We start from the raw sequence: 26,172 nt of genomic DNA, 5'->3' as shown, positions 1-26,172 counted from the left end.
GTGGGTTTACCTGAAATAGACTACAACAATAAACTGCAATCAAAATAATTACAGAAGTATGAATTAGCCTCTCCCATTCAAGTTTAGAGCCAAGAGCTTACACTTTTTTTTTTTTCCAGGAAACTACTGAGGTGGTAGTGGAAATGGAGAATCGTTAGACGATGCTTACATGAATGTGCCCACAAGAACAGTGCTGTCTTTGGTTCATTACATTAATAAGTATCCTCTCTAGCTTTGTAGAGGACACTAGAAGGCAACAATCATTACAGTCTCTCAGACGGTATCAGTAGTCTATGGCAAGAGTAATCCTGCAAATGACATCTCCTGAGACAGTCACCTTAAACTTTAGAAGAGTTTAAGTCTCCTTTAGAAGAGGGAGACACAATGCTCAGTGTGACACATCAACCCCTAGGCAACATGAAGGACAAAAATTTAAGTTGTTTCTCTACCAATACGAGGTTTCTTAGGAGTGTTCTGCTTTCAGTGGGTCCAAACAAGCTTCTCAGAGATGAGTGTCCTTCTGTGAGCATTCTGGAGGTCCTGCTGCACCCCTTGCATCTCTCTGACAATACAACACCTCCACACTGTGTAAATACAACAATACAACACCTCCACACTGTGTAAATTATTGAGAGTGGAGTTGAACTTTTTATCTGTTGGGAAGCTGAAACAAAGTTTTTTGCCCAAAGGCAAGTAGTATGAGATGTAGACGTACAGCCTAACAATACATATCTCACCTGAAATCGTTGTTCCTGTAAAGTGGTGTGAATTAAAACTGTAGGGAATTCTCTTGCACTTTTCTAACATCGTTATGACTTACGCTCTAAAATGCATTGGTTTTGTTTGCAGGACAAACAACTGTTTGCAAACAGACTCAGCAAAAACAATTTTCACTGGCTCTTAATCCCAGATAACGTTTCCTGTCTATGGACTAATTGCAGAGTAATAGCTAATGAGTGTAATAAACAGGTGAAGTAAAAATGACAGGCTACATAATGGTACTCATTCTTTCCCTTCCAAGCTACTGCTACAGCATGGTCAAGACAGTAACCTCAAGACAGATGGAAACTCAGTCTTGAGAGAAGTTGTGAAGCCAAATCTTGTTGCGTAATTTGGAAGCATATGATATAACCACACCATGCTAAATGAGGGAATCAAAGCATTTATATTCCTACCCATACATTCTGTAAACCAGCACATAATTAACCAGAAACTTATTATTAATTATAAAAAAATATATATAGAATTAATGTATATTTTCATAACAGTGAAAATAAACTAATAAGTTGTCTTCTGCTAAATTTGAAAACCATTAGACTAATCAAAAATACAAAATAACAACTATTAGTCAGAAGTACTCATGGTTTGTATCATTCCCTCCCTTTTCTCCCACTGGACCTCATTTTTTTTTTTTTCCATCAAAACAGAGTACCTTCTCTTCAGTTCCTGAGAATTCTTTGCAATATTTTTTTTTATTTGTGTGCCTTTTTTTTTTCCCCACGTCACTTTTTCAAATTTGGCACTGCTAATTCCCTGAGAAGCCATCAACCTCTTAATTTCTAAGGCAGCTCACATGATTCTCCAGTTTTCCTTATGTTCAACAGCTAATAAAGCCATGGCTGGCGGCTTATGAATGGTGTGCACATGTTCACTAGCACCATTTTGATATCTACACGTGCATTCTGACACTACCTGAGATTTAGGAAGTTTATGCCTAAAGAAAACATTGATTGCATACTGTCTGTAAAGAATAAAATATTTTGTTTTAGTTTCATCAGTGGTCTTTACTATGTCAACATATTTAACTTACAGGACATTTTTTCCTGACCACTACTTTCAGTTAGTATTAGGTACCATATATTTTTAAAAACACAGAATTTTCACAGAGCCTGTCCTCTTATTTCACCTTCAGCAAAGCATAGGTAATATCTGTCTGATTTTAACAAAGCATGAAATTGTACCTCAGCAAAGCAAATTATCAAGCAACAGGGACAGCTGTTGTATTTCTAAGTGTCATCAGTTCAGATATATCTATTTATATCTCCTCAATAGACCCCTTATTAAAAAAAAAAATCTTCTTAATAAGTAATAAAGCAAAAGATGAAAGACCTTTACAATAATTCTATTCTCCTTACTCTGCAAGTTAGCACCATACAAGCTTATGATCAGGAAGATGCTTACAGTATGCAAAAATGCCACAGTTATAACTTGTATCCCCTGAATATATTCACCAAACTGGACATGAAAATTTACGCCAGGCAACACATGATATAAAAGTTCAAGTCTAAGTTTAGTTCAGAAAGACAAAAGGCAGGCGTGGGGAGAGCAGTGGAAGATTCAATCCTCAGAGATCACTGAAACCTTAATTAGAGTTGTGCAAGACACTCCTTGGAAATTAATGTGCTCTTAGGGTCTTGGAATTTTCTACAACAAAAAATCTTTGCTATTCTTTACCAGTTTCTAAAGACATCACTTCAATTCTTACTCTTGGTTTTGGTAGGGTGTTTTTGGTTTTTAACTGGGTTAGTTTCACCTTTTTCCCTACTTGCACTAGACTCTCATCAGGATCTCCAAACAATTGACCCAATTCTGTACTGGCAGTGGAATCAAGAGAAGATTTCAGATCTCTTTTTTCAGAGGGCATGGGAAGAATAGGAGAAAAAGCTAAGTTCTCCAGAGATCCAGCAAGGGAAGTATTCACAGAAAAAGGTGAACTCATCAGCAAACATGCCTTTCATAAAGAGGAATAATTTAATGTGTAAACATAATGATTGTACTCTTAAATTTCTGTCACAGTGAAAGGTTATCATATTTTGAAATTCTGGTTCTTCTAAAAAAATATGGAAGCAGGCTTTGTGCTACTACTTATTAAGAACATATTAAGATACCTGAAGTTTGATCTTTTATAAGCACAGGACAGAAACATTATTTTGATGGTGACCAGTTTAACATAGAACAATCTAGCTGGGGGGCGGAGAAGTAGAAAAATATTCCTGTTTTCTTACTTGTGCCCTTTCAGTACTTAGAGGGAGCTTATAAAAAAGAGGGAGAGTGAGTTTTTACACAAGTGGTTGATGATAGGATAAGGGGGAATGGTTTTAAACTAAAGAGGAGAGATTTAGAATAGATGTTAGGAAGAAATTCTTTACGCAAAGGGTGGTGATACACTGGAACAGGTTGTCCAGAGAAGTTATGGGTGTCCCATCCCTGGAATTGTTCAAGGCCAAGTGGATGAGGCTTTGTTCACCTTAATCTAGTGAAAGGTGTCCCTGCCCATGGCAGGGGAGTTGAAACTAGATGATCTTTAAGGTCCCTTCCTACCCAAACTATTCTATGATGCTATGATTTGTTCACCAGCTAACATTAATAGAAATAATACATGCAAATTCCTTTTGGGAAAAAATATAATAATTACAAACCTGATCATAATTAAGTAATTGCCACTACGATCTACAAATCTCAATGAGTTATATAGTTACATGTCTGTATGTCATGACAGCCACTTTTACAACACTGATTTAATTCATTCAGAATATTACCATGTACAATAAATTTATAACAGAAAGACTTTTAATCAATATAACAATTAACAGTATGGAATTATTTCTAACGAAAAGACTTGACAAAAATAAGTTGGAACTATCTGATGGTTAAAAATGTTAGATTTCTCTCTCTTGTAGTGACCTGTGCTCAGAAAATAATAATAGTAGTAGTAACAATATCATCCTTTTTTCTGCTATTTTGTCCTCAAATGAAGTCACAGTATTAAAATCAGACAGAAATCAGCATATTTGCAGGACTCCAAATAATGCATTTGTTGTCTGGGAGGCTGCAAATGTGCTTTATTGTTCAGTGTGCAATACAGCATGTTTGCATCCTGTCAAAGACTTTTCTCCATGTTATCACCTAAGAATTTTCCAAGTCACTTCTGTACTTTTGTCCCAAATGTTATCTTATCTTCAATGAATATAAATATCTCTAATTGATACACATCTGCAGACACATACTACTATATCTACAGGTACACACAATAAAATACTTGGATTTTTCAGAGAAACATGAAGACATGAACAGAGGAATTACTTGAAAGAGAAGACAAAATTAAAATATATTAGACAATTCTAACTCAATCTTAGCTCTTATCAGTTTGTGTAGGGTTTTTTTAAGGCTACCATTATGATGCTGGAAATCCACTTGTCTGACTAGTCCTAAATAATACTGAAAATCTGACAAATTCAGTTATTAAGACAGCATTATCAAAGCAGCAGTTTCTTGACTAACTGTAAAAGTCTCCTTGAATTATCCTAAAATAGCTTCTCTAAATTCTTTGATAAACCAAAGGAAATGCACATCATCGGTCATTTAATACATTTAAGATAACATAGGGCAATTGCTGAAGTTGCACCAGTACTGTGTGAATATTAATACAAGAAAGACAATAATGTTCAGTTTTTACTTTACAAGTCAAAGTGCAGAATTAAGATTCTAATTTCTAACAGATTTTCTTGTATTTGTACCTAATTTATGGTTGTCTCAAGTTACATCAGAGCACTAAAAAATACTGAGACAAAGAAGTACTTTTTGAAAAAATCAGAATAAATATCAAGACATTTTCCGAAACCTCATAAAGATCTTGAATTGTGGAAGACTAGTGTTTCCAAGTTTTTATTTCGTTGCAGGTTTTATGTTAAACTAAATTACTTGTGCTGCCCATGTATAGACTTTGCTGCTACTTTAAAATAGAGAACTAAATAAGGAAAAAATTCTGAAATTATTATTTTTTTAAGTTTTTTAAAACTGTTATTATCAAATTTGAAACATTTTTCATCAGTACCTTCTTCCTTAAAGTTTTCAGATCTTGATATCTAGTTGATGTTTAGTCAAATCATGACAATTACATACAAAAGGGAGAAAATTAATATACTGCCTAAATTCTAGCTTGCAAACTCCCAGTCTCCTTCGTGATACACTTTTTAGGCCTATCTATATATTTTTGAATTATACCACTTGATGGGGACTAAGAACTTCAGATTCTGCTCTCAGTTCTACCCCCACCTACGTGTATCTGTCAAAATCAGCCTAATGTTTTCTGTTCTTTATGTAAAATGGATCTTTTAATACTTTTTCTTGCAATATTGCTAGGAAGACAAGTTCATCTCACTTAAATATTTGATGTAGACAATTGGAGTTGAGATGAAAAAAACAGTTTAAATTCCTAAGTGGAGTTTACTGTGAGCTGTATGTAAAATTAAACGAGTTCACTGTAGCTTGAAGAAAATTCTTTGCCACAAGTGACACAACTGTAAAGAGCACTATCATATAATTTAATAACTCTGAAAACTGAAGATGTCTGAGTCACAACAGGCATCCGCACACGCAATCTAGAACTTTTAGTGGTAAAGTTTCACACTCTCATACGAGTTTGGATGATTTTCACCTTTCATTTGCTTTTAAAAGAATTTCTGAAAAAAAAACTCTTGCAGTTTAGCATGCATCACAGTGGAGGTATAACCTATAATGACTCAGCATGAAAATCTTGCTCATTAGATTCAAAACCTCAATAAAAGAAGAAAAACGTTTGCTTGCTCCTCCCTAAAATATAAAGTTAATAATAGTAGGTGTTAAACTTGGTAAGACATTCTTCACAATCAAGCTGCAAGTCCAGTTCAAAATAAACTTTTTTTTTTCTAACTGTACAATATAATTCAACATTTAACAACAGAAAAGAAGAACTTACAGGTAAAGCAATCTTTCAGAAAATTTCTGCTATGACAGAGCTTCACATGACCCTTCACATTACTTCCTGGGTTCATTTCCTAGAACAAACAGAAACAAGACACATGTGAAACCAGTCAGAATGTTAAAATAGCGTCTATTTCATTGTCTTAAAACATGCTATGAAGCAAAGTTTGGGACAACATTTTATGCTGGTGTCTTCCAGATGATACAACCTACAATAAAAATTCTGGAATTGAAAGGTAGACTTAAACAATTTATATCAAATTCTTCACCAGATACTGATAACCATTAATCTTTCTGTAGAATTTCAGATTGATTTGAGATTAATCCTTGATTTTCCTGAGCACAGGAAAACCATACATGATTTTCCCTCTATCAGCCACACTAGAGAAAAAAGCCTTTTTATAACCAGCCAACCCATACAGCATTGGCAGAATAACATTCAAGAATAAATAAAGCTTAATTAAAAAAAAAAAGTCAAAACATATAATTAGTTCTCCAGCAATGTTTTTACATAACTTTGCTCACAAAAGAGTACAATAGATAAAACACTTAACATTTACTACATTGCTGTTCATGTATGTGGGGGGGGTGTTAGGGAATGTGGGGGCAGGGGTGTCAAGAGCATGGAGAGCTCACGCAGTTTTCTCCTCAATGCTTTCAGAAAAGCAGAGGAGTGAAGAAGGAGTTGACAGATCCCACATGTCAACAATTGGTTGAGCAGTTGGTGTGGGCAACAGGGTTTTGGATTTCACATGATCATGGGATGTTCTACGAGGACAGAGGATTGTTTAGTAGCAATGTTGTCCACATAAGTGGGGAAAAATATTTTTGCCAACAGGCTGGCCAATCCAGTAATGAGAATTTCAAACTAGGAATAACAGGGTTAGGAGAGGATGACCAGCAATCAAAAGAGGAAGTGAAGGACCAGGTTGGCAAGCAAAGAGTATCCGGCAATGTCAACAGGAGGAAATCTGTAAGCAAAAAACCAGGGCTGTAAGGGTCCAACTGCAACTGTGTGCATGTACATAGAGAAAAGCCTACCAGCCTACCTTTTCCAGGAAATCAGCTCTCCAAAGAGCCTGTATGCTAATGCATACAGCATAGGGAACAGGCGGAATTAGGAGGTGCACGCAGTTGGAGAATGACAACTTCACTGGGATCATAGACATGGGTAAATAGCTCACATGAACATGAAAGGGAACACAAAATGTTTCTGCTGGTGTTGTCTGCAGCATAAGGATGACTACGGAAAATGGTGGCCCACTGCTGATGAAGACCTCACAAAGGATATGAAGGCCAACACACTGAATGACTTTCTCATCTCACTCTTTAGTGAGAAAATCATCCCTCAGCAATCTCAGGTCTCTGCGACCAGTGGGAAAGCCTGGAGCAAGGTAGGTTTCCTCTCAGTGAAGGAGGATCAGGTTAGGAAGCATTTAAACAAAATGGACACACACAGATCCACAAGCCATAATGAGATGCACCCACATGTACTGAGCGCTGGCTGATGTCATCGTGAGAGCACTCAACCACAGAAACATCAAAAAAGGTCACAGTGATCAGGGTGGAGGGAGGAAACTCTGAGGACTGGAAGAAAATAAATATCATCTCTACTTTAAAGAAAGTCAGTCATGGCTCACCTCGACTCCTGGGAAAGGAATGGAGAAATTAAACCTGAAAACCATTACCAAACACAAGTGGGATAAGAAGTTGTTTGGGTATAGTGAGCATGGAAATTGTGCCTGACCAACCTGATAGCCTTTCACAAAAACAAGGCTGACCGAAGGCTGACGCAGTAGACAAGGAGAGAACACTGAACATTGCTTATCTTGACTTAAATAATGTTTCTCTTAGAGCCTCCCATTGTCTTCTCCCTGACAAACTGATGAAACACAAAAATTTCAGTAGAAATTCATCAATAACTTGCAAGGTGAGACACAGTGCACAGATAATGCAAAACTAAGAGTATTAGATACATCAGAGAGTTGTGCTGAAAGACCAGAAAGACCCTGACAGGCTGAGAAATGGGCCAACAGTAACCTCACAAAATTCAACAAAGGGAAATGCAAATTCCTGCACTTGGTAGGAATAATTCCACGCATGTTGGCAGAAAAGGACCTGAGGGACAACAAGCTGGCCATGAGCCAGCAATGAGCCCTCACAACAAAGAAGGCGCACAGCTATCAGGGTTGCATTAGGAAGAGTATCAGCAGCATATTGAGGGAGGTGATCCTTCCACTCTACTCAGCACTGGTAAGCCTCCCTGAACCTGGGCCCAGTTCTGGGCTACCCAGTAAAACAGAGACATAGACTTAGCGGAGCAAGGCCAGCAAGAGACCATAGAGGTAATTAAAGGACTGGAGAACCTTTTGTATGAGGAGAGGGTATGAGAGATGGAGGCCTTGAGAAGAGAAGACTAAAAGGAATCTGTTCTGTGCTTACAAATACCTGGTTGGGGCAGAGTAAGGAAGGCAGTGGTATCAAGTGAAAGGAAAAGACGGAACAGGCATAAGTAAAAGATATCCACTTAATGTTGTGGGCTTTTTTTTTCCTGTGAGGGTGGGTCAACCAATGGCATGAGTTGCCCACGATACATCTGAATCCTTGCAGATATTCAAAATCCAACTGGGCATAGACCTGGGCAATATGTGCTAGGTGACCCTGCTTTGACCAGGAGGCTGGGAAATCTCCAGAGGTCCCTTCCAACCTCAACAATTCTATGATTCTGTAAAGTGTTTTATTTAACTGGTCTTTGCTTAAAATAAATTGAAAAGAGGTTAAATTAATCACCCATGAAATCTCTTCTCCACGATGCATGGGAAGAAAATGTACAATCAACCTCACTGGGCTTTAGCTAGTGTAAAAGGAATAAAAAGGTTATAGCTGAAAGCTAGCAACATATAGTAACCCTGATAGTCATGCCAACATGACTTTTGGCCTCTCTGATATTAATGGCAAGACTTTACAATCACAGATTAAAAGCAACAGAAAAAATTCAGATACTCTGATAGTCCCTCTCTGGAGACATTCAAAACCCACCTGGATGCATTCCTCTGTAATCTACTCTAGGTGACTCTGCCTTGGCAGGGGTGTTGGACTAGGTGATCTCCAGAGGCCCCTTCCAACACTAATGATTCTGTGATTTTGTGATTGTAAAAGACAAAAATTTTCCTCTATAATTTCTGCTTCTAACTCTCCCAGTTTCCCATGAGAAAGTAAATATACATAAACGTAGAACTTCGGGTAGATATTCACTTTTGATTTTTAAAATGGATCAACAACAAATATATCAAATGTATTTTGTTTCATAGTGGAAAGATATACTGAAAAAGCAAACAAACATTACTCTGACTACTCAAAAAAATTGGATAACATGCACACTAAAAATGTGAATCAACTGTATGGAGTTTGGTGGAATGGTATTTCATGGTATTTCATAGTAAATGAAAACACCAACACTTACGTAAGCATTCATGGGTTTACGACAGCATGACCCAAAGAACTGTTCCACTTCATGTGGAGTGATCAACCCATAGAGTAAGTTTTATAACCCATGAGAAAAGAAGTGTAATTAGACTGTAGAAAGTTCAAATATTTTGTAGTCAATATATTACTTAGAGGGAAAAAAACCTTTAGCAGTTCAAATCATACATCTTCAAGGAAGTAGATTAAGCTTTTCTTTTTCCATAAGCTTTTCTTTTCACAAGTTAGAATTTGAGCTGTTGAAAAGATATGACTAGAAATTATATTTCAAATTCTCTAATGACCTATTTCCTTAAAGAAAAAGCAAACAGCACGTGCCTCTTTTATTCACTGCCAGGGAGAACAAAGAACACATGTTAAACAAACAGCATTTTTCTGTACATATATACTCATACAAAAGCACATTTTATTTATATCGTCACAGAGATATCTTTTGTGTTCATGTTGCTATGGAAACAAACTTCTGTGCCAAACACATGATTACAGAGACATTCTAGTTCTTAAACAGGGTATGTATCTTATCCTTTTTATTTTTTTAAATCAAGGGAAAAAAGCTAGTGTATAAGGTTACAGAAGAGCTCTCAACAGTCAAGAGCATGTGAAGCTAACGAAATTATAACATCTGAAACACAAGGATTTTTCATTCCATAGTGTTTGTGTGCTTAGATGTATCTTTAGAGGCTATCCCAAAAAGCAGTAATTACAGCATAAAGTTAGGACATTACTGTTTTGCATAACATAGAAAATGAAGCAGAAAAACCTGACATTTTCTTTGATTTGTTGAAAATAAAATTTATAGGAAAACTTCACTGTGGAACTGCTCATATCAAACAGCACATCCATTAAAAAGAGGGCAAATCAAAGAACTATGTTACATAGATTTAAGTTCCTGTTTTCCTGTTTTTCCACAGAACATTAAACAATATCTATTCAATACCTGTATCTGTTTTATTTATCGTGGTCCATCTGCTCTGCAAATGTTCTTGCAAAGCAGTTTCCCATAGCAACATCAAATATCATATAGTCTCAGTCTTCTGTCAAAGCCCTTCTGAATTTCAAGCAGTATATTTTTCTGCAGTATTCAAGTAAATAAATAAATGGAGTATTTCATCAAGAAAAAATGAAAAGCACCAAAAAATGAATGAAACAAATACCCATAAATAAATCCCATAATTTCATTTAAATAATTACATTTAATTAATCTAAGGCAGGGTGGGAGATATATGTTATTTAAAAAACCTTGTCAACATGATAGTAGTTTTTACTTGATCAAAATTTCAAAATCATTACCTTACATGGAGCAAAACAAATTGTGCATGATACAAGTTTTAAAGAATAAGGTTACACTATGCTGGAAAGTAAGTTTTTGAATGAAAGGCCCACAACGGCTGCTTACTATGGGACAACTTCAGATAGATATCACCTACAACTCATTATTAGCCCACCTAAATTTTACATCCTCATGTTTACAATGATCAAAGAAATATAAGAGGAAAATTTCTCAATACATTTTCACGCAAGATAAAGAATAACACTGATTTCATGAAAGTAACTCATATTTTACCTGAGATTATATCTTGAGAATTTAAGACACGACAGAAATATATATTTTTACATGAAAATCTTCTGAAAAACTCTCTTAAAGGAAGCACATAAAAAATTCCACACCCCTCAGTAAATATCATGTTAGTCTTGAGCACACTGATTCTGTGTGAAATTGCAATACAAGTGTTCTTCAAGCTGTAAATTAAAGAAGAATTGTCTTAATTTAGGAAAATTAGCCTACTGAATTTCAAAGTCTGATATCTTTATTTTAGATTTGTCTGTGCAAAACCACCAGAATCAAATCTCCCTAGGGAGATCTGAATGGTAATCAGACTTTCTGGGTCACTTCTACATCACCATACTTTAATTTATAACTTAGAGCTACTTTATGACCCACCACAATTTAGCAATTTCAGATCCATAATAAACAGCAGGATTAAATTCCCACAATAATTTTCTACTAGCATCACCCCCTGTCCTGGTTTTGGCTGGGACGGAGTTAATACTCTTCTTAGTAGCTGGCATAGTGCTGTGTTTGGGGTTCAATATGAGGTTAATGTCAGTAACACTGATGTTTTGGTTATTGCTCAGTAGTGCTTACGTTAAATCAAGGACATTTCATGTTTCCCATGCTCTGCCAGTAAGGAGGTGCACAAGAAGTTGTGAGGGAGTATAGCTGGGACAGCTCACCTGAATTGATCAGAGGGATATTCCATACCATAGAATGTCATGCCCAGTTTATAAACCGGGAGAGTTGGCCAAAAGGGGCCAATCGCTGCTTTGGGATAGGATGGGCACATGGTAAGCAATTGTATTGTGTATGACTTGTTTCACTCGGGTTTTATTCATAGAATCACAGACTCATTCCTCTCTCTTCTTCTCATTACTATTACTATTGTTTTGTTGGTTTTATTATTATTACTATTACTATTGTATTTTGTTTCAATTATTAAACTGCAGTTAATGCATGAGCTTTACTTTTTTTCTGATTCTCCTTCCTATTGGAGGGCAGAGGCAGGGAGCGGGCGAGTGGTTGCCTGGTACTTAGTTGCTGGCTGGGGTTAATCCACGAAACTTCCTTTCACCTATACATTTCCTTGGGTTATTCTTGAGTTTTCCCAAGCATTCTCTTTTGCTCCCCTTGAAACTTGGCCCAAACAGGTTTTACAGATTGGTCTAGATTGCTGGTCTCTCTGGTGAAATTTTGTACAATAATTTTGATATTTTTAGTTAGGAAGGCTTCTTTGCATGTCTTAGACATAAATGACACTATGTTCTAATGTAGCAAATGTGGCATTTCTATGAAGCACAGGATAGATCTCCAATAGGAGGACAACAAGGTCTGTTGCATATGCAGGAAGTCTAGTACACTTTATGAATATATGCAAATGTTACTGGAGAGAAAAATTCAAAATACAAATACAAGAGCCCTCTTGCCTGCAAATAAGAGCACATTAAATACCTCTTTAGTAAAGCACCTGTAAGCTCAACTCCTACCTTCCCAAAGGTTTTCTACTACCCATCAGCCAAAGTACGGTGCTTACAATTATCAGTAGGCAGATAGATCTATTTTATTATTACACTCTAAAAACTTTTCTTCTGTATTATTTTTAATAGGCCATTAAAGTATGCCCTTGACTGATGAGGGATATGTTTATGTTTTCTAATGCATTTTATTTCTCAGGCAAAGACAGATGGTAGCACTTCTGCCATCAGTCAGCAGGGTGATGCTAAAAACTGGTAAGTCGATCCTTAATTGTATAAACCTAACCATGGATGTACTTTATTATGCTTTACTATATACAAAATGTTTCTCTTAAATGTGTAGGTTGATTTGCAAGAAAATCAAAGTCAAAAACATTTCAGTCAAAATTACAGTGAAAGCTATAAAAAGTATATTACTGTAAGTTTTCGTCAAACCACACTTACTCTGTGTTTACCTGTCCATAGGAGGATTAGATTTTGGCTCATTTTGAAATACCATAATAAAAACATCAGTGATGAAATGATCAGTAATAGTCAATTTCATTACAAGAAACAGATACATGTGAAATAAACTGATCACAAGCAGAGCGTGTTTTGAAAAATATTTTTCAAATATGCTACTTCAAAAGTAATGATTTAATCTAAAAATAAAATACAAACTCTTAAAGGACTAACATCCTGTTTTTTCTGACAGTGTCTAAAAGGCTATAAAGCCTTTAAATTATTAGAATCTAGTCTAGAAATGGCTGAGCAGCCAGGTCTGTATTCATTTATCCTTTGTCCTTTTAAGCTTTCAGGGTGCTGTGTAGCCATAGTAACTATGCCTTTTCTCTGCAAAATCCATTAGCTGGTTTCAATCTGGGATTCAATACTACCATAATCAAAGCCAAAGATTAAAAAAAATTGTGATTAAGAAAAAGATTGTTGGTGACAAGTATTTCTATTAAAAGCAATTTCTGCATATCTGTGCTTTATACCTAACAGCAAAAGAAACCAAAAGGTTAAAAGGACATCAAAAGATAAATTCAAAATTAATTTTAAAACTAGGTTACCATCAAGAATTACACACTACTACCTCAAACTGGATCTCTGAGCAAAACTAGCTCTCATTTGCATTAAGTCAGTCAGTGCTGCTGGCTGGTCATCAATGAAACAGCACAACAGATCACCTTTCAACCTTGCCATCTCACTCCCTTTCTGACAGCAGACTAGAGTGTAAGCATTACGAAGGGAGACCAGGAATTGCACTGCAATTTGGGTAAGGCCACGAAAAAGATAAAAATCACCTTTCTTCCTACAGTATCTTTTGTGTGACAATACAGACAGAATACAAATAATCTGTTGTATTTGTGTTGTAGAAGAATTCTGTCAATAGGATATGGAAAATTTTGGAGTCTTATTCCATACAGACAACTTTGTAAGGTGGCAGATGTTTCGGAAGACTAGGATAAGCTTTATCCTGTATCCTATATGGATATGTTGGTTTTAGCCACAACAACCCTGAGCAACTTCAAATGCCAGCTCAGCCCTGACACTGGTTACAGGTTAACTAAGCTAATGACATTCCCACAGTTGGTAACTAGGAGGCACATCTTTCTGCAAGTAGTTGGAATATATTCCACAGTTGGAATCTGCAAGTGTACAAATATATTTCATAACCCACTAATTTAAAAATAAAGAATTCCTTGAGTCTTTGTACCGGATACCACATTCCTTAACTTAAAATTTCCACTCACTTCTCAGCTATTTAACTATTAGTTCAACATCTGCTGATTTTTCTGCTTCCATTCACTTCTGCATTACATTAGAATCAAACATGATTCAAAGAAATATTCAAGGAAATATCTGCCATGGTAAGAAGTGTGCATATTTGGGCTGGGGGATGGGAAGATATCCACTAGTGAGAGAAAATGAATCCATACTGGTATTTTATTTCTGCTTTCTTGCTCTTTATCCTGCTACTGCACTTCTTGTAACAAACAACAAGACAAAATGGCAAGGCCATGTTCATATAAGATAAAGACTGCATGATTATTTTTAAGAGACCACAAAAATTGCAAAATGAAATAACACTTGCATTCAATAGAAGCAAAAACAACTTCATGAGAATTACCTGAATCTAAATCTTCTGCTTTTTCTCTATAATATACAACTTGTAAAGTCATGACTTCATTGATATTAATAGCATAAGTGCCATAAACTTCAATAGGGTGAAGATTTCACCCTATGTATATTTAATGACAACGATGACAAAACAGAGGATTAAAGGTCATGCTTTCTCCATCACCATGGTAGAGGACAAAGTCATGTCATCATAGTTCCTACACCTGACTTGTTCAATAATTTTGTGATCATCAGCTTGGCCCTAGTCAAATTCAGAACGACAGAAAAATTTAGAAATCACAGCACAAAGCTCAATAACAGCTTTTGGGAGTTCAACACTCAAAGCAAGATGAACAAAATGCTTCTTGCCAAATACTCTTGGTTCTGCCTTTCAAACAAAAACAGACAGAGGCTCACCTTTACTTCAAAACATTATAAGCATATTGAGGAAGGCAGGGATGTTCTTAACAGTTAGAACATTTTGACAAGACACTTAGAGACCCAGATTCAATCTTGTCCTACGCATTAAGATACTCAAAGACACAAACCTGACTACTTAAAGACAAAAAAAACCTTTGTCATTAACAATGACTTTACAATTTTGACCACTCAGGCTCTAGAACAAAGTACTTCTCTCCCTATTGACGGAACACTCTGTGAACTCTTATCTTAGGAGAAGAGAGCAAGATATACAGCTACTTTCCTTTTTCTACCTAGTCTTCCTCATGCAAAAGGGCTCATAATGGGAAGCAGCACTGATGGGACAAATCACAAGAAATCAAATCCAGCTCTGAAGAGAATCCAGAAAAATAGAACTTAAAAAAACAAATCAGAAAAGCTAGAGATTTGATATAGTATAAAGAGGTGTAGGTGCTCTCAAAAGACTTGCAAGTGTTGCAGAATCCGATGACAGCTTTTGCAAGTTCTACAGCTTAGAATGCCTTGAAAAATACCAGTCATTTTCTGTTCCCAGAGGCTTCAAATCAAAATACTGCACAGCATTCTCTATGTACATGCCTGTTTAAGTAACTTTACCATTCACCTACATTTATTCCATACAGTCTTTGTCAAAATTCAAAAGCTATTGTTCTTTCCTTTTCTCATTAAACTAGAAGAGACACAAAAACTTTAAGCCACATATTTTCATAGCTTTAGTTTTCCCTTGATTTAATGCCTTTACGGTGTTAATGCCTTTAAAGCCCTAGGAATATTCCACAAGCTTTAGATTATGGGGGAACATGAGCTAAACCTCTCTTTGAAACCTGAAGTACCAATTAAAATAAATTTGGAAGTAGATGAGTCATGGAAAGCTTAATTTTGCTTGACATTAGAAAACAAAACAACCTCACACAAAAAAAAAGCCCATACATAATTTTCATCTGAAAATGTTTTCTATGTCCAAGGATATTACTTCTTTCATATAAAGCTCTCTGTTTACTCTCCATTTCAACACACTGCAGTTGCCATAGTTACCATTTTACACGACCACACTCTGAGTGGTGACCTCACATTCAGTGAATCCCCAAAGTTTTCAAGTTTGCAAAATATTTCAAGATTTGTACAGAAATTTTGCCATGAATTTTCACTAAAAGATTGGCAGGTGCCAGGGCACATTCAAACAAATGTCTCTTTTTGAAGGTTGGATATTTTATTTGCTGAACTGCAAACTTTCAGCCACAATGAAAGTATAGAAACTGGAACCATGGCACAACTCATTAATTATACTCTAAGAATTTAGAAATGCCATTTTGATTATTATCTATATGGTTTTAAAGGAAGGTGATCCAATTGTAAGCAGGTTTCCTCTTTCCAAATTCCAAAAATAATGAAGAAAAATCCTTAAAAATTCCTAAACCACAACATAGTAAGCAGGATCTGAGTCTTCTTACAGATTTTACAGATTGACCTTCCCTAAATGGTTTCAACACAGTTATCATGAGCACAAAACACACGATCAGCAACCATTCTCCTGAACCTGACAGATGACAAAAACAAACCACAGCGATGACAATCTATAAATCAGGTGTCACGTCCATAACAGTTAAGTCTAATTAAGGATTCTAACTGAATCCTTAACTACTGTCCCGTAATAAATGAAAGTAGATATATTGGATTTCTGCATGAGGTCCCACAGACTAGCCCTTAAGGAATAAGGAATATAAAAAACTCTGCTTGAAGGAATTCTGTGTTGTGTCTGAAATCCTTCATCTAATACAGTTTACTGTCTATTGACTGATATATAAAATTCAGGTACACATTGCATCTATACAAGAAACAGAACTTTCAAAAATCAGAAATGAATCTGTGTTTACCAAATGAAGTGTTGGATCCTTGGACCCTTCCAGAAGTTTCCAAATACACAAGGGAAAACGCTTTTCCCTACTTTTCCTCTAGATGAAAACACAAACATTATCATAGAAACTGCCCTAGCTCCCAAATATGTGATTATCACAAAAAAATAAAGATTGAATAACTTGAAATATATCTTTTAACAAATTAGAATAAAATAGAGCCCCTTCAGTTTGTTCTGTTAGATCAGATGCCTTACATGCCACTCAACTTTTCTTTTGTCTTTCCTCCTCCCCAAATCAAAAGAGAACACAATGAGATGACAAGAATCCATCTGGATTTCACTGATATGATGCTAACAGGGAAAGGGACCTAATGGAGTTATGAAAACATCCTATCTGTCCACTTATTACCATATAAACAATTTGTAAATCAAAATTTTCATCACAAAGCCTCACTAGCTCAACCATTAGAACTAGGGATCAAATGTCAGAAAAGGTTATTTTCATATTCTCCTGTGATCTTTCATATGCAAAGCAGTATCACTCCTTATCTCTCCAACATCCTTGAAGATTCCACGCTGGTTTTAAACTTAGAATGACAATGACAAAAAACATCTGTGACAATCCAGCACTTTGCCATAGATGCATTCATTTCCACATCTAGTATGTTTGGCATCTTTCTCACTTATACTTGGCCAAATTTTTTTAAGTTGCTCTTCCGATGAACACTAACCCTGCAGATCTCAGGTTTTCCCATGTAGACAGAGCAACGAGAAGGGTTCTTCTCTTTCAAACATTTCCCCACCCTGGCCCAGCATGAAAACAAGAGGACAGTGGAGGATCAGTGGATCTAGAGGCAGATGAAACAGATGTAAGTGCTTCCCTTGAGCCTCAGAAGTGAGGAAGCCAGATTTGGTTTTTTAGGTGAATTATGTTAACAATACATATCGCCTTCTGCAAAATATTTCGGTCTCTATGCACAGACTTCCACATTTCCATATGTGTTTAAAAATCCTTGCTCACACTAACAGCTAGTATCAATCAAGTTTTCCTCCTAAAATCAACAACGATCAACAATGAAAACTGTCCACAGTGTTGGACTCAAAGCATTGTAGATCAGAAGCACCAAGTCCAGCTGGAGGCCAGTCAAAGACATACCCCAGCTGTCAACACAGGAGCCAATATTGTTCAGTATCTTCAACAACCTGAAAGGTGAGACAGAATGCACTTCAGCAAGCTCAAAGATAATGCAAAACTAAGAGATACATCAGAGAATTGTATTGCCATTCAAAAGTACCTTGACAGGCTGCGAAAAGAACAAAGATAACCTCATGGAATGCAACAACAGGGAAGGGCAATGCCCTGTACCCACGGAGGAATAACACCAGGCACCAGCACAGGTTGGGGGCCAGCTTGCTGGGAAATAGCTTTGCAGAGTTGGATCTGAGGGTCCTGTTGGACAAGCTGACCACGAGCCAGCAGTGTGCCCTCATAAAGGCAAAGGCAGCCCACAGCAACTTCACCTCAAAGGAGGTGTTCCTTTCCCCCTGTTCATTACTAGTGAAAAACATTTGGAGTACTGACTCCAGTCCCAAGATTCCCAGGACAAGAGAGACATGAGCACAGAGTGAAGCAAGTTCAGCAAAGGGCAACAAAGAAGATTAAGGAACAGGAGCATCTTTTGTATGAGAAGCTGAAAGAGATGGGAGGCATTCAGCATGGTGACAAGAAGCCTCAGTGGGATCTTATCCATGTTTATAAACACTTACTGGGAGGCATAAAAGAAAGACAGAGACAGGCTTTTGCCAGTGGTGCCCAGTCACAGGACACAAAGAAACGGGTACAAACTGAAATACAGGAAATTGCAGTTAAACATCAGGAAAACCAGATTGGGCAAAAATTGGAGAATGTCACCAAGGTTGCTTGTGGAGTCTTCACCCTTGTATAAGCTCAGCAAATGACCTGACACAGTCCTATTCACTCTACTATGGGTGACCCTGCTATAAGCAGGGAAGTTGTGCTGGACAATCTCCAGAGGTCCTTTCAACTTCAACTATTATGTGATTCTGTTAAGGACTAACATCTCTGTTTTTAAAACAGGGAACCCATAAAAGGCTTCTCTGAGAATTAATGTGTCTACACAATGTTTTGTGATGATGCACTATGTTTTTGCATTGAGTCGACTTCACAAACAACTGAACCACTATATTCTCATTATGTCTGACTACCTGTTGCTTTGAAAGTAACAAGTCTCATATTCATCAGCAACACTAGCACCCAATGAATCGCGAAAAGAAAAAAGTTAAAACAAATAAACTAGGGAAAAGCGTTTATAGGAATAAGTATTCCGTGATTTTTTGTTTCAATTGCCTTACACTAAAATTATTTCATAATGTGATCACTTGAATTTTATTGTGTAGATTTTTCAAAGTACCATCTGTTTTCCAAGTCCTGGCAAATTTTGCCATTAAAAAATCTGAATCCCAGCCATCTTTATTCACTATACAAAGAAGACATTGCATATCACTGAAAGCTGGAAAAAAAATCTCAGAGTTTGTAATTCTCTATGAAGTGAGTTGTATCTCTCATTTTGCATTCCCAACTTACTATTTTACAATTTAAAAGTTATGTCAACTCATCCATAACCTCCTTTTATGTTCTATTTTGACACTTTGTGAATAGAACATTAATCTAGCATTTAAATTAATATTTAACTGAAGAGAACTCAGTTCTCTTAGTTCATGAATTTGAGAATTCATAGCACCTAGTTGTCAAGCAACATCCAGCAAGCTGTCATGAGGAAGAAGTACTGTACATACTTTCCTGCCCCCAAATGCTGTCTCCCTTTATGGACCTTCATTCCGTACAAGGAGCTGTTCAACCTTTCCTGAAACATTTTCTCCCACTTTTGAATCCAGCTGGAATTTTTTCACAATCAAAATCATCACTAATTTATGGGATTTATGCTGAAATCATTTAAACCTAGGTTTCTTCCATGCTAAGTTACCAGGAGGTTGCTCAGATGATCCTTTTTCTAGAATTAAAGGAAATAAAAGCAGAAGGAAAAAAGTGGGAGAATTTTTGAGGTATTTCTGTCTTAGAGTTGTTTATGAATCTACATCTTCAGAAACCAAAAGAAAGTATAGCACAGAGTGAAGGATAAGTAACCAGTGACAGGGTGCATAAACTTCACTAGATCGCAAAGAATCTGAAGTTTGTTTCCGTATGATAAAAAATACATTGGGATATCTTAAAAGTAAGATAGAGAGGTATCCTAACATAGCCTTTCACCTCTATCCTATGATTTCTGCAAAGAGGAAATAAGATTTTCTATCTGTGATGGTGCCACTCAGAAGGAGGGTTAGTACATTTAGATGACCAGCTGTCCTAGTGTGCCTCTTTGCTAAACTGATGAAGTCTTACTTAACAAGTTAAGGTAAGCATAGGTGGAGTTCCTGCATATCTAAGATGCACATATAATGAAACTGTAGTCTTAAAGTTGAAGCTAAAAGTTTAAGTCAGTTCCTCAGGCAGTACATTTTCTGAAACAAAAGAAACATGCAAAAGCACTGTCTTACCAGTGCTAGCCTCTTTGACTTAACATTTTCAGTCCACAACTCTGTATACTGTATTCACAAAGCCTCCACTGCATAACTTTTTTTCTCTACTAGAGGGTGCATTATTATGCCTTTACATTACTAAACCAAATCCCAAAACTATAATTGCCCTACAAAATTTGTGCAACATACGTGTCAGACAACACATATACCCTAAATTTCTAAGCGAATGGCTAGTGCTAAGATAAATCTTCAAAAAGAAACTGTCATAGGACCAAAAGCATTTTTAGTTTAAACTTTTATTATCCCCATTCTCAGAAAAAGAACCAAACCAAAACACAACAAAAAAAACCAAACAAATGAGCCCAACTCCATTTTACTTATGCACAAGGAAGGTACATCTTCTCAGACTTTTTTCTAGTAAATACTCAGAGAATGCCAGCATTTCAAACCACTGCTACATTGAGATATTCTACAATCCATAAATTCAAGTTATTATTTGGTCCCTGAAAACATGACAATACAGTCCTTGTTTTGTCTCTTTAAAGCTTTTCCAGTAGCTGACTTTTGAAGACCAGGGGGGCCTCACTAGAATTGAAAAAGGGTGATAAGATCTTAAAAAAAAGAAGGGGGGGGGGAGGGAAGGTAAGCTCTGCAACTTAAACAAAGCAGTACTTGCTTCTTGCGTGTGTTGCTGCACACTGCAATGGCCACCCAAATTTGCCAGAGTTTTCACTGGATTTACCTGTATTACTGCTTTAGGCTGAAGTCATCAAGTACAACAAAAGGGCATCGAAATTGATGTAGCGTGTTTTTCTTGAAAATTAGTTAGAACCAAGAATGAAACCTTGGAATAAAGAAATTTGGTTCTAAAGGGTAAGCGGAATGAAAAGTTTTGCACACAGACATCTTTGCCCATTCCCCATCCCTGAATAGCAAGTTTCTTTTACTGGTCTCAAACCAATGCTGAAATTCTGGCAAGCACCTGGTTTCTAACGAACTCCAGGCAGTTCTTTTTCAATCTTCCTGAAAACTTTTCTAATCATCTTTAAAAACTGATCCCACAGAAGCCTTCCTGCTTCTCATAAGCCCATCTTACTGCCTGTTTTAAGCCTTTCTAGCAGCTAAGTCAGTCTCTGACCACTTGCACAACCCAGCACTACCAGAGCCGTTCCTCAGGCAAATCCTAGGAGCTGTCTGCTGGCAAGGAGCAGTCACCCCTTCCTCCCCAAGATTCCTACCCCGACCATTTCTTAGCATCTGAAGGAAGGCAGCCCCTTCCACAATGCTCCAGCTATGCCCCCTTCAGCAGAAGCAGATACAGAGCAGGTAATAAACTGCAAACAAACTAACAAACTGCACAGAGAAACCATCACACCTCAATGCAGATTCTTAAGGGATGAGGTAGACAACACCTCTACAGATGTGCAATTTTGGAATGATTTCAGGTAATGTTCATATGAGAAACATATGATTTCTGTAGATCCCTTCCCACTATCTAAATAGCATTTGTTCTCTGCTACTTACTCATGTTTTTCCAATATACTTTGCCTCACTGAAGCAGTAGGGGTCGGCTAACATATACTTAAGGATCCCAAAATGAAAGCTGGGAGGCTTTTGTCATTAATTACTTCAGACATCAAGTTCTGCAACTCAAAGCTCGTCATCTCAAAACTCAATCACTCTGCTGCACTTCAGTAAATATCCCCAAGATACATCATCAAGCATATTTTCCATATCAACTGTAGAGGCTGAAAATTGTCCTCCTACTATAGTTCACTTGAAATGGAACTGAATTGAGGAAGAAAATGATCATCATCTTCCAGGTCCCAGCTGAGATGCCAAACTGCAGAGAAAAAAAGATTTACATCCTTCAGAAAAGGAAAAAAAACCACCAACAACCAAACCCAACAAACAAAAAAACCTCCATCCAGTAAGATAGTTACCACTAAGGCAAATCTTCCCAAAACACCAATCAGCAAGGCCTATAGAGTCTATATACAAAAGCATGCTTCTGGCCTCCAAGACAGAGTCCAGTCAATGGGCCAGAGAGCAAGCATGACAGTAAGTGCATACATGCCCTAATGGATTTAGTTTTCATGATCATGTGGCTGTGGCTGTGCCTAACGTCGTACATTACTACATCTTGTCAAATTAACAAAATACCTCTAATTCTTAGAGCTGCCATCAGGTGTCTTTTAGTTAAGGAAGAATTCATTGCTCACAGTAAACACTTTCCAACACATCTTATTATATCAGATATCATGTTTCAAACTCTGAAAGTCTCTCTCCAACTGTTAGTAGGAATATCCTTATTTTATCCAAATTCTATTTGTGTGATCAAGAAAAAGAATGACAGCATGTGACTATTAAACTGCTTCAAAGAGTATACTGCATCCACAACTGCTGCTCTGACTGGGTATTTCCCAAAAGACCCAGTAAGCCTAGTGTACACACCTGCCCCACTACTGCCAGCAGTCCCTCAGAAAAATCACTGCTAAATAAGGAAAGCAAAACCTGAAGATGTAAACCAGGAAAAAAAAAGTAGTAAGTACCTTTCCTTTTAAAAGTCCCAGATGGGCTTTTGACATCAAGGCTGCTATAAATACTTTCTACTGATTCAGTAATTTAAAAAAAAAGATATTAAATTGAAAACTACTCAGAGGCAAGATTCATAGCTGGAGTTATGGCTATTTACACTAAGGTAAATGACGCCTGTAAGAATGTAAATTTCCTCTCCTGCTCTGTACCTGGCATAGTATTGACTGCAAGGTTTCACTCTACAGCTTTAGGCACTCAGTGGTCTAGCTTAAGTAAAGCTACAAGACTGTAAAAGATGTCTGGAATAAACAAACATAACTAACAACTCCATTACAAAAGCAAAGTAGAATTGCCTGCCCCAGGAGATGGGTTTGTCTGTGTGAAACCAGAGCTTTCTAGTTGTAAAAGGCTCTGGCACATACTCTCGACCTACCTAGAACTCCTCAGAACTCTCTCACAGACATTTACAAACTCAAATTTTAAACATAATCAAAGCGTGAAACCAAAGACCAAGTCTTTTCTATCAATGACAAGAAAAAAATCCAGTGCACAAAACCTCTTCCTTAAGGAAAGAAAAGGCAATAATTAGACCACAGACACAGACTAACATCCACAAATACTACAGCTATGTGTTTGCAGAACACAATATACCATTCAATTGCCAACACAGTTGTAATACCAAACACAGAGTTCAAAATCTTAGGAGTCATAAATGAATGGTGAATGAACAACTATCCCACTGAAAAACTAAATGAAGAAAATAAGAAACCTATATATTGTTGAATCCAACCACTGTTTCTAGCTATTCATCTTTTAATCCAGATGACAGACTGATTGACCTGCAATGACAAACCCAAAAACTCTCTCATATGATTTATTGTGCCTTGATAAATCCCAAAAGAAAAAGAAATTGAAATTTGATGCCCACTAGTCCAGTAGGTAGCTTGTATTTTATGGCACAGTCCAAGAATTTCTTTTGTCCTTTTCCTGTTTCTGTTAAGGACCTCATTTTGTGGTGAACAGATTTCTTCAGGGTAATATTTTTTTTGCCTTTCTCTTCATTCAGATCCATGTTTTAATTATCACAGAAGCAAGAGCTCCAGTATTTAAATTCTTACTCCCTTGTGAGTTAAAATAAAGATAGTTTCTATAATTGTTTTTGGGGGTTTTTTTTGCTGCCTAGTTGATTAGATTCATAAATATACTGTATGGGGAGCCAATTCTCACAGGACTAGTCTAATTAAGAAGTCAAATTGCTATGCTGATTACAGACACTCTTCAAGAACTTTAAAATCAATAGTTCTCAAAGTAATCTCGAATCTTGTGCGCTGTTTCAGGGCACAGTTACGTTTTTTGTTGTAACAGATTATTACAATTTTCGTGACAAAGACTGAAACAGGGATTTTTTTTAAAAAAAAATTGCTTTCTATACACATGGTGGTCATTCACTTTACTCACATATTTGCCATCACACTTATCAACTAAAAAAAATTAATTTCAATGCTATGAAACATTCTCAGTTTTGTGTTATGGATTCTGACTTGACATTTCAGAATAAAAAATAGTTATAATATGAGGTTATATGGTTATGATTTCATAATAATCAAGTCAAATTGGTAGGCAAGCAAACTGCCAAGGGAGCTCATTGCTTACCGTATTAACGTGCTGAGGGTTCTTTAAAGGCTTAAGACAAAGGGCTAATTCAGAAAAAAAATCTGCTCTCTTGAAGTAAACAGATAATTCATGACCCATAGTTTCTTTAGCTCTAAAGTTCAGGCTTCTTCAAAGCACTTAGGCAGCTAGGTTGTTTTTCAAGTAGTGAAAAAATTTCCCAGAGGAGACACAGAATTTTGAAAAAGAGCAAGTTTTGCCATTGAAAAATTCTAAGTCCTCCACAAATGCTGTTGTAGCAGCAATCAAAACTATTTCAAGAATCTGACTAGCACAATGACTCGTGAACAAATTATCACTCTTGTCAATCCACAATTTCCAAATTTTTTTAGAACAGTGGTGTATTCACAAAGAGAAAATCCTCCTCACGTAGGATACCACTTCCAAAAGCTTTATATTTCACAACTACAGTTTTAAATGTAAGCATGGTGAATCCAGCACCAAACAATAATATGCATTTTCAACTTAGCCTCCCAAAGGTCTCTATTAGTAATGATAGTATTTCACTATTGGACAGATAAGGATATAGTATGTATCTTTTTCTTCTACGAGTTTCACTGATTAATGAATGAAGCTAAAAATTAGTTCTTAGTCATCAGAGAAACAGAAAAGTTTCAGGAGTAATCTAAAGAAGTAATCTATCTTAGAGAACAAAAAGAAATAAGACGATTAGAGGAGGAAAGGATTACTGTTATATGCTCAAACTGTATATATATATATATATATATATATATATACAGAAACATGGTCTGTTATTCAGGATGTTACAATGATTAGATATAATAGTCCAAAGTTAGGAAAAAAAATGGGATGCCAAGGAAAACTACTGTATGGTAATATTTATCAGGCTATAAAAAAAACCTGTTAAAAACTATGAACCTGAAAGAACTAGGACATTTAGAATGTAACAAAGCAAATAAATATAAGAAATACTTTTATGCCATACTGGGGAAGTTGCAAATTACAGCTTAACAGGTTTATTTTCCACCTCTGATATCTATTATTCACTCCAACATTTTCTCTTGAAATAAATATCTGAAAAGAAAATAATCAAAATTTTTCCTTATTCCAGAAACTAATAAATATCTATTTTACTCCTAAGTATTCAAAAAGTTATGAATAACACACATGGACTGGAAAAATGCAGGAACACTTATCATACTCAAACACATACTACTCAGACAAATTTAGCATTTTAAGCAGTCCAATAACAGTATATAATATCCTTTTGAAAAGAAACTTACATTATATCTAATTATTTTTAAAGTAATTAAAAATATTTTAAATACAAAAAATACAGAAGTTCTACCTTTCTTTTCAAGACTTGCAGGTCTGTGGGCTCAATATGTATTAAGACATATGACAGTAAAGACACAGGTGGGATCCAAAATAAAGCAATTTATAATACGCTATTGTGCAAACTTCAGAACATATGTTATGCAGGACAATAAGGCAATGGGTATCTGTAAACAGGGAAATGAACAAATGGGGCAGGATGTGGCAATGTGCAAATATTTTATATCTACAGACATGCAAACATCTAATTTTGGTTTACCAAAAGGATAAAATAAATATAGGTCATTTTTGGTCAGTTAAAACAAAAATATAAAAGAGTTCTGGTTAACCAAAAATTACAAAAATTATCTGTTTTCTTGAAGTGTTCAAGTGTTTCTTAAACATTCATCTTAGCACGTTATGTTTCCATTTGGCATGGTGTAATATGGGGCCTGTTTTTTCAAGAACACAGAAGTAAA

The 26,172-nt window shown here is 36.2% G+C and overlaps 1 protein-coding gene across 5 annotated transcripts in view; it reads right to left on the bottom strand.

Moving 5' to 3' along the window:
• The window catches only part of MARCHF1 (membrane associated ring-CH-type finger 1), a 228,733-nt gene that overhangs the window by 147,395 nt on the left and 55,166 nt on the right, over positions 1-26,172 (bottom strand). For 4 of the 5 annotated variants that reach the window (XM_032686037.1, XM_032686030.1, XM_032686036.1 and 1 more), the window contains exon 2: positions 5,738-5,816. The gene's annotated coding sequence lies outside the window, so the exon portion shown is untranslated. Of the gene's footprint in view, positions 1-5,737; positions 5,817-7,493; positions 7,625-26,172 lie in introns of all 5 variants that reach the window. The other variant, XM_032686031.1, reaches the window with a different exon arrangement.

This window comes from Chiroxiphia lanceolata, chromosome 4 (genome assembly GCF_009829145.1).
Source record: "Chiroxiphia lanceolata isolate bChiLan1 chromosome 4, bChiLan1.pri, whole genome shotgun sequence".
In the NCBI taxonomy this organism is placed as follows: domain Eukaryota; kingdom Metazoa; phylum Chordata; class Aves; order Passeriformes; family Pipridae; genus Chiroxiphia; species Chiroxiphia lanceolata.
Note: the sequence above shows the minus strand (reverse complement) of the source record. Positions and strands in the feature narration are given on the sequence as shown.